Below are 18,051 nucleotides of genomic sequence, written 5' to 3'. Positions count from 1 at the left end.
CTTGGGGAAAGGAGTGGCTCATTGCAATAACCTGAATCCCTGGGGAAAATACAGGGTTTTCTTTGCAAATTATTTCAGTTCAGTTCAGAACTGTGCACTCAATCAGTGAGGAAATCCAATGAATGAACTACGTAAGTTTAAAAGCACTGAGTGACCTGTGGATAATCAGGGGCGCTTTCACTTTCCAACAATTGGCCTCCTCTTGAGTTAAAAGAATTGCACGGCGCCCACAATTAATTCGCAGCAAGCGCCCAGTGACCTGAGAGAGAGCCCACAGAGTGGGGCAACGATCTCTGAACCACCCAAAGTGCACGATCAAAAGAAATCAGGCAGGCTTCTGGACAGACAACAAGCAGGCAAAGGCGGCCACCTGGATTTCGAGTAAACAAATCAAGGGAGGGCGAGCGCTAAGCAGCGGGAAACGAGGCAGTGCAAGTCCTGCAGCCCGAACGGAGGACGGCTGGACCCCAGGCGGCCCGGCCCCTCGGCGGGTCGCTTTCCGGGAAATGAATGCCAAATTCAAAAGAGGGTGAGCGATCTGCGTTGCAGGGAGGGGGGGGGGCGTGGAATGTCCCTGTCCTTGGCAGATGGTCTTACCCAGTGTGCATTGTTCCTTTAGTGTCTCCTTTATCCGCTGTAATTGGATCCTGGAGGGAGCCGGCGAGCAAAGGAGGGGCCGAGGGAGGCTGGGCGGGATTGCAGGGGGAGGCAAAAGAGTCCCGAGGCTTCGGCCTCCCTAGCCTGTCAAGCCTTTGATTTCATTGTTCCGGGCTGATGTCACTCCCAGTTGTCACAGACGCCTCTCCGGGTGACAATGTGGGACTAGGAGGAGGCACGGCAAGGACCCCCCTGGACAGACTCCGAAGGTAAGTAAAAAGGGGGAATCGAGGCGTGTGAGCGCGCGCGCGGGTCTGGCCCAGTACCCAACTTTGGGGGAGTTGCGCGGGGACGGTCGCTGAAGGACTCCCCGGCACGGGGAGGGGGTAAGGGACTCTATAGAGCACCTTCCCACGCGCCCCAAATTCCCTACAAGCCGAGAGCAACTTTGCACTGTAGTAAGATGCGCCGCGAGGCTGGAAAACGGGGGCCGGGGGGGGGGGAAGCGCGCCGCTCCGTCAGCGACGGAAATACCGGGCAAGGGAGCGGGGCGAAGTTTTGCCCGCCGTCTATTTGGACCGTGCGCCTCCGCGAAAGCGACTTGCCTAAAGGAGCGACGAGGAGAAAGCGCTGGCGATGCCTCCTCGGAGATTGCGCCGCGCGCCGCCTCGAGATGCCTCGCCAATCCCGCGCACTCCAAGCCCCGCGTGGCCAAAGAGCCTAAGCCTCCTCTGGGCCGGGGAGAGGAGGAACCCCGGGGTTTCTTCCCGCCGGAGCCCCGAAGATTTGTAAACCCACCCGGCGGGCGTGATCTGGCACCCGAGGCCTCTCCTGAACTTCGGCGCTCGCTTTCTGCGACTGAGAGCGATCCTGCAGAAGCCTCTCGCGGTTGAAGACAAGTTATTGAGGAGACAGCGGAGGAAGGGGGGATACGTATATTGCAACTCCCGAGGATAGAAGAAGCGGCGTGTCCTTGCTGGCGACAAAGAGGAGATCGGGCAGGCACGCTTGTTCCCCCTCCCCCTAAACTTCGTTCCCAGCTCCAGACCCTACGAACGTCCTCAAGCACTTACTGGGCACTCCTGCCCCCCGCGATCCTCCTCATGCCGCTCTCTTCTCAGCTCTCTTCTGACCTTCAGCACCTGGCTCATGCCATTTGTTTCTCTCCTGTATGTATTCCTCTGAAAATTCAGGGGTTTGTTCGTTCCAAACCTTCTGATCTTATGCGCCTCCCCCGGAACCCCCCTCCCCCGCGCCCTTAAGCCAACTTCACACGCCTTTTCCCAGTTCTGGCTCTCCACACTTCTGCGTCTCTCTCTGCTCGCCCGCCACCCTCTGTTCCTATTGTACCCCATTCATCCCCCCCCACCCCCTTGCATCTCCAAACTGGCATGGCCTACCTACTTCTGAGCTCAGCTTACTATTGTGGTAAGATCCCTGGGGACATGTTGGGTGATGAATCTCTGCCCAGCTCATTCCATTTATGACACAGCCTCCATTTCCAGCACCTGCCCCCCCCCCCGAGTTTGGCAGCAGATTGCATTTGTTCTTTACAATGCACATCCTTTTGTTCCCAACATTTACCGAATGCCAGTCCTCTCCCAGTCATTTCTGGCCACTTTATACAGACCAGAACCTCACGTAGGTACAATATTCAAAAATAACGACAAAAGATGGCCCTGGGGCAGTCAAGGGCGAGGGATGTTGTCTCAGCTGGCCAAAAATTACTCATTCCATCTCTGGCTATGCAGAACGCTTTTTCTTACTTGGTGGAATGGTCTGCACATGGCTGCTTTGGCAGTACTGAGCTCTATTGGGGCAAGTTTTGCGGTGCAATACTGTACAGTAATTGCTCCAACTGTATGTGGGGGAATGTACGTAGCTGCCACAGAAGTATTTTAAGGTCCTAAGGATATTCAGTCTGCATACATGGCTTACTTCCTGGTAAACATGTTAAGAATCATTGTGTAAGTCATCCTAACCCAGATACGTTTTAGGGTGCAAGAGAAACTAATAGAGCTGTGGGGCCAAAATGGCCTGTTGTTTTTGCCTTTATCCAGCTGAAGGACCCTGAAAAGCAGTGCCAGAGGGAGGTGATGGAGGTAAAATACTATTCCTGGCTGTTCAGAAAGAATAGATTTATCATAACCCTGTCGCTTTATGCTGCAATGGACCTTCTCTAGGCAGCAGAGAAAGCATATAATGATGCCTCCATCAACTCCACCACCATGTATCCTTAATTTAAAAGCAGAATTGCCCAGCAGATCTTCTACAGCAGTTGATGAACTGCCAAAATGTTATTTTTAATTAGGACCTCTGCCTCTTGGGAATAGAGCATCCTCCTTCATCCTGCCTCCTAATTCAGGAGGAGAGTTTCCAGGCAGCCCTCTTCGTCATGTGACCAACAGCCTCTTCCATATGGGCTTCTCTTAGGGAAGGCCGCAGGGCTTTCTCTACAGTAACAGCCCTGTTCCAAGGAAGTCATCCTCCTGCTGTGGTGCTTTTACATCTCCGTCTGAATTATCCAAATTCCCCGTTTGTCCTCAAACATTTGCCCCTTTGTCCTTTTAAGTCCACACATCCTCCAACTCTGCCCTGCTCATTCATTTTGGGAGCTATGCATCAATATTCAGAGCAGCTATGAGGTCATCTTTCTAAGGGCTTCCACTCTCCTCCTCTTCACCATTCAGGGAACACACCAGGAATTGTTCTTATGCTCCAGTAAGAGATCCCTCTCATGCAAAAGCCGGGGGTGGGGGTGAGTTGAGGGAGGATTAATGAGAAAGCTACCCAAGCAAGCAAGCTTCCACTGGAGGCTTATTAAAACTATGTTATTCTTTGTGCACTCTGGTCGTGATTGTAAGAGATGGAAGGAGAGATCTTAGAGCGGCTTTGTACAAAGCTAAGATACAATCCGTAACATAGACACCTCAAGGGAGTGGGGAACCATACATGCATTATTGAGGAGATGACATAAGGCACCAAGTGCTTTGGGATTTATTGTCTTTTTATCCCATGGTGGTGGGACTAGAACTAAATCCAAAGATCTATAGCCGCCACTACAATGTGAGTTTAAAAAAATTAAAAAGTCATGCTGCTGATATCTATTTTCAGAGTGGTAAGCTACTGCGGCCCTAAAGAGTTCTATTTTTAATTCCTTCCAATGGGTGACGGGATTCATGTTTGAGTCCCCCTTTAGGGCTGAAAGCTTTTGTAAGGCTGCAATCCTATAACCTCACTCACTGAAAGCAGAGGGACTTCTTTCTGAGCGCACATGCACAGGATTTTGCTGCAATATGTCTTTTAAAATAGCAAAGGATTGGCTGGGGGTAATATGCTGCTAAATGTTAATCTTGGTTCTGCCACCATGATAATAGATCAAACCAACGGTTTCACCTCTGTGTTTCAGTTTCTCCTTCTGTACAATGGAGAAGAAGGTCCTTACAGTTAGCTGAATGTGTGGTGGCACTTTGAAGATAGATACTGTATACGCATTAGCGGTTGTTACTGGCATCCATCTGTCTCGAGAGACAATGGATTGTTCTTCCGGGGGCAAAGCCAAACCACTGCGTTAACAGCACCAAAGTGACCTACCCATGGCACAGCCTGGGAAGTATGTGTGGAGGTCCTGCGCTGTCCAGACAACAAGGCCACCCCCCCCCCCACTCGGCCTCACTGATGTGGTCCAAAGGAAAGGAAAGCAATACGTTTGGCACCAGCTTGGCTGCAGGAGTTGCTGGAAGGAGGCGTACCAGGTGCCACCCAACTGTCTTAGGGGTGTGTGTATGGTTTACTCCTTAGCCTTTACTTCTCCTGAAGATATCCTGCAAGGCAGCTGAGGTTTAGGATCAGAGTTTTCCTTCTCCTAGATGGGCCACCCTTCCAGGTAGACAAGCCCCACCTGTCCTTCACTGCCCTCTACCGCATATGCAGATACCACCTTCTTGACTGTTGGACCCACTATTAGTCTCGTCCACCTCATCTGCTGGAGCCTGTCTTCACATTCAGAGAAAGCCCCTAACTCACTGAGGGTTTGATACCCTCACCTGGTTTAGCCAGTCAGTCGGAGTCGTTCCCAGGGTGTGGCCGCTGTCCCATGCTGACAGCTTCCAGGAGTCACAGGTGAGAGCTGAGTGCAGGGTGTGGGGACCAAAGGTGGACAAACTACCTCAGAAGGAGCACAACGTGTCCCCCACCGTACTACCCTTCCCCTAACACCCCACCGTACTACCCCTCCCATAACACCCCAAGCACCCCTAGTCAAAGGTGGATGATGTAGTGAAACTGGGAGGAGTTTTCTCAGGGTTGCAGAAGGAAATAACAAATGAAGTTGCAGTATACCAAGATCAGGTCTAGCCGTGCTGCAGGCTCCTCTTTACCACAAAGCCACATGAATGAACCACTTGCTTCAGATATCAGATTACAAAGGGGGCTTCGTTTTCTTCCTCCAGAATCCATTTAGAAGGGAGCACCAGGACAAGAGGGAGCTGGTATCCTTTTGACTTTCAGCATTAGTTACGAAAGCCAACATTTATAACTCTTTACAAAACGCTCAGTGTGAGCTTTTGAGAAGACAGCTGTTTTATTCAGAGGTTTCTCTTACTTGAAGGATTATGGATAGAAAGTGTTGGGCTCAGCATTTTCAGCCCAGGCCTTAATAGGGCTTAGAGGTAGAATTGGCTCAGAAGCTGTATTTTTAAATGATCTTTTGCTGCCTTATTATGTTTCAGGAAGGGCAACCCCCCCCAAAAAAACTTGAAGTTGATAATTTTATAGGGTAATGCACTGGGGGTCTTGCTCTAGAGTGAGATATGATAGAGTAACCCTGTATAGATCACTGCATTAGATGGGGCCACCTTTGAAGATGACCCAGAAGCTGCACCCAGTCCAGAATGCTGCTTCCTGACTGTTGTTTGGAGCAGTGAGAGGGGTTCATATCACTCTGATCCTCAAAGCACTGCACTGGTTGTCCATGAGCTACCTGTCCCAACTCAAGTGGTCAGAACATGTGTACAAAATTCTAAGTGGTCTAGGAACTAAGTTCTTTAAGAAACACCTTTTTCAACACCTGCCGGCTACATGCTATGATCAGGATGTCCCGTTGGCTAAAGAGGCAAAGAGCAGTGACACCGGACAGGGAGTTTTCTGTGGCAGAACCCCATGTATGAAACTCCCAGGCAAAATTAGCCCCCCGCCCCAGCTTTGGCCACTTTTAGATAGAAGACCAAAACATTTATTTGGTCAGACCTTTGTTGCACCGCGGAATTTAACAGCTCCTATTTTAAACCTGGCTGTGAATGTTACAGTTTTCACATATTTTAAGTTTTACCCCTCTTTGTCTTACTTTCATGCTTTAAGCCTCCCTGAGAAAGAGTGGGGTGTAAATTTAATTTCATAGATTTGCCTGTCTTGTAGAAGAGTGACAAAGAGGTCTTTTTAAAAGCCTGATTGGTATATCCTGCAACTATATTCTCCAAGGCAAACCCCTGCGTGTACAGTGTGGAGATCTTGAAAGAAGAGTCCCTCTGGACCAAGGTTGTAAAATGTGTACGTGCCTTCAGCATGAAGCAAGCGATGGAAACAGGCATGCTGGAAACAAATTGTTTGGGATGCTGGAAACAAAATGCCCAGCTTGTGCCCCAGATGAGGATGAAGCAGAGTAGAGGTGTGAGATGGAGATGCAAATATCAATGCACATGCGTGACAAAAACTACCCACCCCTGAAATGCGCTATTAAGTTTCTACATCAGCAGTGGCAATGGGTATATAATAGGCTCTTTTTACTTACTGAAACTACAAACCAAATGTTTAAAAACTACAGGGTGGCGTTTTGATGATGATGATGGAGTTGTGCGGATGCTGTGAAAAACATCTGCATGAGCAGCACCCCCACCTGAAAGCAACTTGAGGCTGATAAATAAAAGGGATACACCTCTCCCCTCCTTGAAACTCACTCACTCACTCACTCACTCACTCACTCACTCACTTTTCTCTCACAGGGCAGAGGTACATTCAGGGCTTGTACCAAGCCAGGCCATTGCTCCATTTATCTCAGTATTGTGCACACAGACTGGCAGGCTTTTAGACTGAGTTGTCTCCCAGCCCTACCTGGCAAGTATTGGGTAGAGTCTTGTATGGTTTCCCTATAGCTCCATGAAGGGAAAAGGGCTAGATATATTGGATTTCGGGGCTAGAATTAATGTGGCATGTGTGCACCCATCTCCTGTAGGCCTCAATGTGTCTAGTCCTGCAGTGTTTGGCCTCAAAAGAAGTGTCCATATGTGGTGGCGATCTGAAAGGGTATTGCTTCCTTCAACATATAGGAATCTGCACCCTGTCCCTTTAAGATTCAGTGCTTATGGATTCTTCCTGTGAATGTAACACAGATGGTACTATGTCATGGCATACTGCCACTATCTGAGCAGTAATTATCCTGATATTTGGTGATACTGCAAGAATTGCTTGGATCCTAGTCTGTCGCTCCTTTGGGGGCATTCTAGTCACTCTAGCTTTATATCAGATTATAGGAATATCTAAGGACTGCTCCATACTTTATGGAGTAAATGTGTGTGTGCATTGCAATTCTTTATGGTATGTATATATATATATGATGGTGTTCACATTGGTCTTCCATGACTGCTTTTTTTTTAAAAGCATTCGTCCTGATTTGTTTGCACAGATTGTACTATGTCAGCTATTTACTGAGCAACGTGTGTTGCGCAAGATCACCAAATCAGTTTTAATTGTGCAACCTGAATTTGCACGACGGAATCCCATCCGAAAATAGCAACAGTCTGGAAGTGACCCCTGCGCCTGCAAACACTCAACCAGTAATGTGTGAAGCAGAAAAACATTGACTAGAAGAGTTTAGTGCAGGGGTCATCAACCTTTTTCAGCCATGGGCCGGTCCACCGTCCCTCAGACCATGTGGTGGGCCGGAATATATTTTTTTTTGGGGGGGGATGAATGAATTCCTATGCCCCACAAACAACCCAGAGATTCATTTTAAATAAAAGCACACATTCTACTCATGTAAAAACACCAGGCAGGCCCCACAAATAACCCAGAGATGCATTTTAAATAAAAGGACACATTCTACTCATGTAAAAACACGCTTATTCCTGGACTGTCCGTGGGCCGGATTGAGAAGGTGATTGGGCCACATCCGGCCCACTGGCCTTAGGTTGCCCACCCCTGGTTTAGTGTCTTTATGATGGTAAACACGAGTTATTCATTGTGGCTTCTGGCCCAAGGCTTCAGCATGCTCATTGGGGGCTTTGGGGGAAAGGGTGCACAGTATGTCCTGCTTGTTTCTTCAGCTGGATAAAATATAGCCCTCTCCTCATGCTTCCTAGCCTCTGCCAAGTAATCTGGGTGCTTTGATGGAGAGCTGCGCTGAGCCCTGGGAGCCGAAGTGCTGTCAATGGATCAGGCACTAATAAGAGGCGTGGGCTGATGATCCCTTCCACTGGCAGATATTGTCACTCATGCCATCTGCTCCCTTTTCAAGCTGCCAGTTGCTCATACGATTCGTATCATCTTTGCTCTCCTCGTCCTCTGAGAACCCAGCAACAACAGCCAGAGCTGGGATTTCCCATCTAGCTTGCTGCGCTTACCATACTTTGCCCTAATTTTCAAGGGGTGGGAAAATTCGTTCGAAAGGGCAACTAAGCATCAAAACGAAAGCCAAATCAGGCCACTTTTTCATTTGTGCAGCACAATCCTAAGCATGCTTACCCAGAAGTAGATCTCAGTGGGCTCAATCGGATTTACTCCTTAGTCAGTAAGTATGTTTAGGATTCTAGCTTTAGGCTTGGGATTTTGGACGGAGTCAGATAACTCACAGGTGATTTCGGTTCAGGATTTTTTTTATTTGTGATATTTACAGAGGCATGGACTGTGAACTTCATAAGATGGAGGTCTTGGGGTTGCCATGTATCCCTTAAAAAAGAAAAAAAAAATACTATTTATTACCACTCCCCCAGAATTCAATAGCAGTGCTTTCATAGTTTTCTCTAATGTCCTTTTTGAAATTTTACCCAACCTGCATCCCTCGAAAGATAAGACAGGACTCCTCAGGTTCCTTCTCCTCCTGTGAAAGGCCCACCCTTCCCACCTCAACAATTAAGTCCTACTGCTTTATAGCAGAAATCTGAAAGGGGCTGTAAAATGCCTACAGTAATCTACAGAGCGGACTTTGCCGTAACAGGATTCCCCGGCAGGGCAAAAATAACTACTAGGATTGTATGAGCAATAGATCCAGATTCCAAATGGACTCCCACTGCTGTTACACCATTGACTTCACTGTAGAAACTTCCAAACTAAGCCAGTTCTGAATGAGTCCCTGTGGTCACTAACAAAGGATCAGGGTATAAGTGGGATTAAATGCTTAAGGAGGTTGTGTTTCAATCACATGCAGGGGGTTATATTGATCACCTGCTCTGGAAAAATTAAGGGAGGAATTTTCTCCTCAAAACATGTTGCTGTGGTAGATCAGGCAAGACGCCATGGCTGTGGCGGCATGCCAGTGTGTGTGGCATAGTTAGTAGCTGATTTGTTGTTCCCAGGGAATAAGAGATACAGTATATATTTCAATCCTGATTTATTTGTAAACTCCTCGTTCCACAGTAATTACTATAAATGCTTGCTTCAGCTCAAGGACTGAAACCTCTCTACCGGGAGAATGTTAATGCTGGCAGAATTTATTTATTTTTAGTAATATTTGGTTAGGACAAAAGGGGAAGACAATACTATTTGGCAGCAGTTGTTTATGGCGCCATTTTGGCAATGGATGTGTCCCACTGCCCATTGGCTTTTAGGTAAAACAACAACAACACAGTATTGAAAACAGTCTATTGTTGAATGTATTAGAAAACCAATCTCAGTGGAAGAATGAGCAAAATGGAACTAATTTGTGAACTTAGGGGTCGGGGGGGGGGAGAAATAAGGGTAGAAAAATAAGGTTTGAAATCCAGACTGGTTGTTCAAGGAGCTTTGATGCACTTAGATTTGAAAGGGGCATGTGCATGAAATGCAGAGAGAGGCAAATCGCCAAGGATGAATGTCCAAATCTTGTAGGGAGAAGTGTGTCAGAAGGGCTAAAGCTCAGAATGTGTGTAGACTTGAAAGATGTTGAAAATAACAAGGGGGTGATTATTATTTCTATGTTAGGAGCAAGAGGAAGAAGAGGGAAATGGTAGATCTACTGCATGGAGAAGATAGAGATCTGTTAGTGGGTAACAAAGGAGAATGAACTGATTAACTCTTACTTTGCCCCAGCCCTCTCTTCTCCCATAAGCGATACTCTGCTCAACCTTGCAAAGATAGACCAAAAGAGAGAGAGAGAGAGAGAGAGAGAGAGAGAGAGAGAGGGAAATTGCAGCCCAAGATAAGTAAAGAGGCAATATAGCCCTCTAAATGAATTCAAATCTTCAGCACCAGATTAATTGCTTCCTATTGTTTGTTTTCATTTTAGTTAAAATCAGTTAGACACGGCCTTCCACTAGAATGATCACACAAGACAGGTTATTTTAAAAAATCAAACCAAAACAAAACACCAGAGCAACAGGTGGGGTACTCCAGGGTTCTGTCATGGGTAAGGTTACCAGACGTCCCCGGTTTCCGGGGACAGTCCGCGGATTTGCAAATCTGTCCCTGGACAAATTCCATCCTCGGAATGTCCCCAGATTGGTGAATCTGTCCCCGGGAAACGTGGTAGCGGCAGCCTCAGCAGCCCGCAGCCAACCTGGTAGTGAAGTTGGCTCTGGCTGGCTTCAGGAGCTGTTCGTTGCCTGCTGCCGTGGCGCCCACCATTCTTCCTCACCGGAAGTCCCCATATGGTGTGTCTTGTGCGCAACACATCATACGGAGACTTCTGGCAATGAAAAATGGCGAGCGCCATGGCAGCGAGCAGCTCCTGAAGCCAATAAGAGCCAACTGCGCTACCAGGCTGGCTCTGGGTTGCTGACTGCCGCTGCCATCGCCACTGCCAAAGGGGCACTAGGGACGTCCAGTGGTACACATCTCCTGCCCCATTCCCCCTTTGTTTTGACTGATCGGAGGAGGCTCGGGAGACATGGCTTGGCTGTTGCCCAGTTTTTTTTAAAAAAACCTCTGTGCATTTATGTTTCACAGGGTGAAAAAGAAGGGCTTTGCACCTTTATACGATATGCATGTGTGCTTGGACCCAGGGTCTTTTGCCTCGCCATCCCCACTACTGACTCCCTGTTGCTACTCAGCTTCAAAAGAAAGAGAAAGAAAAAAAAGAAAAGAAAAAAGTGTCCCCGGATTCATTTTAAAAAATCTGGTAACCATAGTCATGGGTCCAGTGTTGTTAAACATTTTTACAAATGACATGGACAAAGGATTAGAGGGAATACACATCCATTTTGTAGATGACATGAAGCTAGGAGCGGTAGCTAATCCCTTAGAAATAAAAACAGGATTCAGGATGACCGGGCCAAAACAAGATTAATTTCAACAGAGATAACTGTAACATTCTGCATTGGCACGTGACTTATTTATGTGTTTGTTGGATTTATATCACACCTTTCCTTGCTAAAGGAGGCCAGGGCAGCCAATAGATACACAATTTAAAAAACAAAAACAAAGCAAAAACCTTCTGAAACAGATTAAAACACTCTAAAAACAATTAGAATTAAAAACATGTAGAAGCAGTTACAGTTGAAAACATTTTAAAAGCAATTACAGTTTAAAAGCATACTTCCATCCAACGATCTTGAGGTAGCCAGAACTAGACAGAAGCACATGTAAGAAAAGATGATTGTAGGGGTTTTAGTTGGCCACAAGTCAAAGCAGGAGTTGGCAGTGCAATGTAGCTGCTAAAAAGCTAATGCAATTCTATCAACAGAAATGTAGTGTTTGGCTCCACAAGAAGTAATGGCGCCATTACCTTTTGCTTTGGTCAGCTTTAATGCAAGATAGTGTTCTGGGCTGCACGGCGTATTCACAAACTGGAATGTGTTCAGAAGCAATGGCAACAAAGATTGCGAGGATCTGGAGACCAAGTCCTGTGGGGAAAGGCTGAAGGCAATGGGTATATTTAGCCTGAAGATGAAAGCATTTAAGAGAAAATATGATAGCTGTCTTCAAATACTGCACGGATGATGGAGCAAATTTGTTTTCTGTTACTCCAGACAGTAGGATGTGAACTAACAGGTACAAATGATCAGAAAAGAGATTTTGCCTTAAAAAGAAGAATTACTTCCTGATGCTAAAAGCTGTTTGACAATGGCAGAAATTATATTGGAAGCTGGTGAACTTTCTTTCATTAGAGGTTTCTAAGCTGGTTGGGTTGGCCACATACAAAGGATGCTCCAGCAGTAGATTTCTGCATTGTCAGCGAATAGACTAGGTGATATTTGAGGCAGAACCATAGCATATATGCACCATTTCTTATTTTAATCCAGGAGCTTTCCAATCTCACTATTCATTCTGCTCTGAAATGTAATTTTCAGGTAACAAAACTGCCATGCAGTATACAGCTTGCTATTTGTCGTGAGATGTAAGAATAACCCAGGGCAAAATGAGTTAAATCTTAAACCATAAAAAGGTTTATCTTAGGGAAAACAGCAGAAGATAATTTCAGATATATAAAGCTACCTTTGCAAAAATCCGCGAATAAAGCCCAACACTATGCATATGCATTCAGAAGTAAGTCCCATTAAATTCAGTGGTACTTTTGCCCAGTTTGCAACTTTAGCTGAAGGCAGTACATGTTAGAAATCAAGGCCAAAATGCTGAAGGTTATGAGAAATCTTAACATGTTTCCAGACACATTTGCTCTTCTGAGTCAGAGCACAAAACAAGAATGATTTCTATCCATATCTCAGCTTCCTACCATATTGCTGCCCTTCAGCAACCATAGATTTGAATATATCTATCTCATCCAGTCTGAATGAGTCTGAAGCTTGGTCTGAAGCTCAACAACAACAACAAAAAACTAAGATCATGGCCACTGGTCCCATCACCTCCTGGCAAATAGCAGGGGAAGAAATGGAGGCAGAGAGAGATTTTACTGTCTTGGGATCACTGCAGATGGTGACAGCAGTCACGAAATTAAAAGACGCCTGCTTCTTGGGAGAAAAGCAATGACAAACCTAGACAGTGTTGTGTCGTGGGTTCTAGTCGCAAGAAGTCCAGTAACACATCTTAGTGAAAACAGCTCTTTATTATAGGGATTAGACAAGACTGGGGATAGGGGGTAGGGAAAGCTCTATTTATAGACACATTGGGACTGAGGGAAAAGATACATTTTAGCGGGAACCAATAATATTCAAACTTTCCGGCGGGACCCAATCAGGCTGTGGATTGTGATTGTACACTTCAAATTGACCAATAACAATACTTTACCCTGCTGCCAGAATATCTTATTTAATACACAACACTCCCCCGCACCCAGTTGATACTATACACGTAATCTTTCAAGTATTGCGGAGGTCTTCGAGTCCTACCGGATCGCCTAACCCCCGGTGTGTCACTCCTTGGACTGTCCGTGGTCAGACTTCTCTCCCCAATAACCTCGGGTACCTCAGCTGGAGCTGTGTCACTAGCTGACTCTCTAGGCTGACTAGTTGTCCCCGGGTTAGGTTCATCAGTGGTGATCTCGGTTTCCTGACTCTCTGAGCCCTCCACCTCCTGTGGCCCGGAGTCATCCTGACTAGACTGCTGCGATTCACTGGACGCCGGCAGAGTTGTGCGCGGCTCCTCCCCACTCGGGCTTACCCTGCTTGGAAACCGGCGCCTTAGCTGGTCAATGTGGCGGCGCATTACTCTGCCATCCTCTAACGTCACAAAATATGACACTGGCCCACTGGGTCGGGTGACCACCCCCGGCACCCATGCTGGTCCCCTTGCATAGTTCCGGACCCAAACCAAATCCTCTGTTGACAGGTATCGGGTTCTGTCACCCTCGGCAGCCGGTGGTTCTCTTGTATCGCGGCCCGGCACCTTGTCAGGGTGGACATAGTCTAGGATTGTGGCCAACCTCCTTCCCATTAATAATTCAGCTGGGGACTTGCCTGTGGATGCACACGGCGTTGTGTGCTGCAGGAACAACATCCTTGCAATGCGAGCAGACCAATCCCCCTCCAGCAGGCGTGCTATTGAACCCTTGGCCGTGCGCACCATCCGTTCGGCTTGTCCGTTCGAGGATGGGTGAAAGGGAGCAGAAGTTACCCCTCTAATGAAGTTATCGGCCAGGAATGCCCTGAACTCTTGGGACACAAAAGCCGCCCCGTTGTCAGATACTATGGTCTCGGGTAACCCATGCGTTGCAAACAAAATGCGCAGGGCCCTGATTACAGCAGCTGAGGACATGTTTGGAACAATTGAGACCTCCAGCCATTTCGAGTAGGCATCTACTACAATTAGGAACACCTTTCCCTGATACGGCCCTGCAAAATCTACATGGAGCCGACTCCACGGTTTCTTAGCCCGCTCCCACCAATACACTGGTGCCCTGGGCATTTCTGGGTGCACCTCCTGGCACGCTCGACAGGTGCGCACCCATTGTTCAATGTCCTTGTCCATACCTGGCCACCACACATAGCACCTGGCTAAAGATTTCATCCGAACCATGCCCGGATGACCCATGTGTAATGTGTCTAACACCTCATTCTGTAGCGACCTTGGAATAACCACCCTATCGCCCCACAATATGCAACCCTTATGGAGGGACAGCTCATTTTGTCTTGCCATGAAAGGTCTAAATTTCTCTTCCTGAGTCCCACTTGGCCATCCCCTCCCCACCCACACAAGAACACGGGCGAGGACGGGGTCCCTTTTAGTTCTCACGGCGATGTCGACGGCAGTCACGGGTGGTCCGGGAAGTGTCTCCATCATCATGACGTGCTCGGCCGGAGCTGGGTCGTCGTCGGCTGCTCCAGGTAGTGGTAGACGACTCAGCGCATCCGCATGGCACAACAGCTTACCCTTCACATGACACAGTTCGTATTGAAATCCATTCAAAAAAATGGACCATCGGAGCATGCGTGGGGACAAGATTTGGGGCGTTTGTTTATGCGGGCAGAACAAACCCAGCAACGGCTTGTGGTCCGTTTGAATTGTGAAAGGGCGGCCGTACACGTAGTCATGGAACTTCTTGATTCCTGTGACTATAGCCAGTGCCTCCTTATCAATCTGGGCATAGTTTCGCTCAGTGGGGCTCAAGGTTCTTGAATAGAATGAGATTGGATGTTCCGACCCATCCGCCTCCCTGTGACTCAAGACAGCCCCCACGCCATATTGTGAGGCATCACACGCCAACACCAATGGTTTAGCAGCATCATAGTGGGCAAGTGTACTTTCCCTTGACAGCACACCCCGCAGCGTTTCAAAAGCTCTCTGTTGCGGTTGCCCCCAACGCCATGCACACTTCTTTTGGAGTAGCCGATGCAGTGGTTCGGCTATCGATGCCTTGTGTGGCACAAAGGCGTGATAGAAATTGACGAGGCCCAAGAAGGACTGCAGCTCAGCCTTGTTACTAGGTGTCGGTGCTGCGGCGATAGCCTTAACCTTGTCTTCCATGGGGTGGATGCCAGCAGCATCAATTCTGTACCCTAAGAAGTTCACAGCTGCTACCCCAAAACTACATTTCTCTTTTTTAAGTTTCAACCCCGCATCCCGGAATTTGCATAGGACTGCCTGGATGCGTCCCAGTAGTTCTTGAGCATCTTTGCCCGCGATTAACACATCATCAAAATACGGCAGGACACCTGGCAGGCCCCGTAACAGGCGCTCCATAAGACTTTGAAATATGCCAGGTGCCACGCAGACTCCAAACTGCAGCCTATTCACCTTAAAGGCGCCCTTGTGCGTCACAATTGTCTGGATTTCTGCGGACGCTGGAGTCACTGGAAGCTGTTGGTATGCCTGTGCCAAGTCAATCTTTGCAAACACCTTGCCCCCAGCCAGCTTCGCTAAAAGTTGGGACACTACTGGGATTGGATAAGAGTTGCCCCTGATGGCCTTATTAATCGTACATTTGTAATCCGCACAAATTCGTATTTCCCCGTTAGCCTTCAGGGGTGTGACAATGGGTGTTTCCCATTTAGCAGAGTCCACTGGTGAAAGCACCCCTTGCTGTATTAGCTTCTCCAATTCAGTCTCTATTTTAGGCTGTAGCGCAAATGGAACCCGCCTGGGTTTGAGGCGGATTGGCACAACCCCCGGGTCCAGTTCTAAGTCAATTGGAGGTCCTGTATAACATCCTAACTCTCCATTAAATAGCTCCCCAAATTCCGTGTACAAGGTGTTAAATGTCTCGGAAGCTGTCTGGATCGTGTTGAGCCCTGAGATTCCCAACCCTAAGGCCGGGAACCAGTCCGTACCCAGCAGGCTAGTGCGCTTCCCTTTTGCGATCACCAGCTTTAATACGGCCTCCCTCTCGCGGAACTGTACGTTCACTGCGCACATCCCCAAAATGTCTATGCGGCCGGCGGAGTAGGATTGTAGAGTAGCCGGGAAGGGCTCCAATCTCGGAAGCTTACCTCTCGGAAATAACGATCTGGCCGTGTCCTCCGAGACGATGGAGAATCCGGATCCGGAGTCCACCTCCATGTTACACGGCTTCCCTTCGATTAGGACCCGCACAGCTGGTTTCCCTTGGGCTGGAAATTGCACAGTTCTGCCCTCGATTTGCGTGAGGTAGTTGCAATCGTCGAGTTGGTGCGTCGCTGTGGATGTCCTCTGACCTCTTGATTTCGCGGACCCCGACGTGCCACTCGACTTGCAGACCCTGGCTATGTGCCCCGTTTTCCCACAAGCATGACACGTAGCATCTCGGAACCGGCACTTCCTTCTCTCATGTGATCCGCCGCAGCCAGAGCAGACCCCCTGCCGACCTTTATTTGCTGTGCTCTCCTGTCGCACCATCTCTATTCCCCGCACAGGGCTTTGGTTGGGGCTGACATCCTGGTTGTCCACGGTGTTGGTTGACTCTCCAGCTTGCTTTTCGGCTCGCTGGCCCGGGTTTTGCTCCTCTCTCTCTGCGCTCTCTGTCGCAATGGCCTCACGGAGCGCTGTCGCGAGATCCATGTCTTGTTTTGCTGCAATCCGCCTGCGGCCCTTGCTGCTGCGAAGGCCGCACACAAACCGATCCAGCAGGGCCTCCTCCAAGTTGGCGAATTTGCAGTGTCTCGCCAGCTTTCTTAGTTCGGTAAGAAAAACTGCTACCGTCTCACCAGGTCGTTGTTGCCTCTTATGGAATTCGATGCGCCATGTCATCTTCGACGCTGTAGGATTAAGGTGACTCGAGAGGCGTTCCGTAATGCTCGCGAACGACGCCTCCCGCAGGGTTGTGGGGGCCAGAATTGCCCGAGCCAACTCAAAGGTCTCTGCCCCGCAGCAACTCAGGAACAACGCCTTTTTCCTCTCCTCGTCGGTGACCCCTTTTGCAGCCACGCTGAATTCAAAGCGCTCGAGGTAAGCATCCCAGGCCTCAGTTGCTCCGGGCTGAAATGGTTCCATGAACCGTGACGCAGCCATCTTAGTGGACTGATCTGTCCTGTCAGTCACAGGGAGTCTTGTCGCCAGAATCAGGTCGCTAGGGTCCACAGCCCTCAGCCGGCCTAATTCAATCCCATCCTCGTCGCCAGTATGTTGTGTCGTGGGTTCTAGTCGCAAGAAGTCCAGTAACACATCTTAGTGAAAACAGCTCTTTATTATAGGGATTAGACAAGACTGGGGATAGGGGGTAGGGAAAGCTCTATTTATAGACACATTGGGACTGAGGGAAAAGATACATTTTAGCGGGAACCAATAATATTCAAACTTTCCGGCGGGACCCAATCAGGCTGTGGATTGTGATTGTACACTTCAAATTGACCAATAACAATACTTTACCCTGCTGCCAGAATATCTTATTTAATACACAACAGACAGCATCTTAAAATGCAGAGACATCACCTTGCCGACAAAGGTCCATATAGTTAAAGCTATGGTTTTCCCAGTAGTGATGTACGGAAGTGAGAGCTGGACCATAAAGAAGGTTGATCGCTGAAGAATTGATGCTTTTGAATTATGGTGCTGGAGGAGACTCTTGAGAGTCCCATGGACTGCAAGAAGATCAAACCTATCCATTCTTAAAGAAATCAGCCCTGAGTGCTCACTGGAAGGACTGATCCTGAAGCTGAGGCTCCAATACTTTGGCCCCCTCATGAAAAGAGAAGACTCCCTGGAAAAGACCCTGATGTTGGGAAAGATGGAGGGCACAAGGAGAAGGGGACGACAGTGGACAAGATGGTTGGACAGTGTTCTCGAAGCTACCAACACGAGTCTGACCAAACTGCGGGAGGCAGTGGAAGACAGGAGTGCCTGGCGTGCTCTGGTCCATGGGGTCACAAAGAGCCGGACACGACTAAACAACTAAACAATAACAAATCTCACTCAGAGTTCTGGTTCAGGTTCAGGAAGTGTCATCAAAAATTAGGTGTT

The 18,051-nt window shown here is 48.2% G+C and overlaps 1 protein-coding gene across 1 annotated transcript in view; it reads left to right on the top strand.

Annotated features, from left to right (window-relative positions):
- Positions 1-600: 600 nt before the first annotated feature.
- Positions 601-18,051, top strand: part of PCBP4 (poly(rC) binding protein 4) — a 44,715-nt gene continuing 27,264 nt past the window's right edge. Inside the window, exon 1 of the mRNA XM_033140653.1 lies at positions 601-866. The gene's annotated coding sequence lies outside the window, so the exon portion shown is untranslated. The remainder of the gene's footprint in view (positions 867-18,051) is intronic.

The sequence above is a fragment of the Lacerta agilis genome, chromosome 2 (assembly GCF_009819535.1).
Source record: "Lacerta agilis isolate rLacAgi1 chromosome 2, rLacAgi1.pri, whole genome shotgun sequence".
In the NCBI taxonomy this organism is placed as follows: Eukaryota; Metazoa; Chordata; class Lepidosauria; order Squamata; family Lacertidae; genus Lacerta; species Lacerta agilis.
The sequence above is the reverse complement of the archived record's forward strand: the minus strand, read 5'-3'. Positions and strand labels throughout refer to the sequence as shown.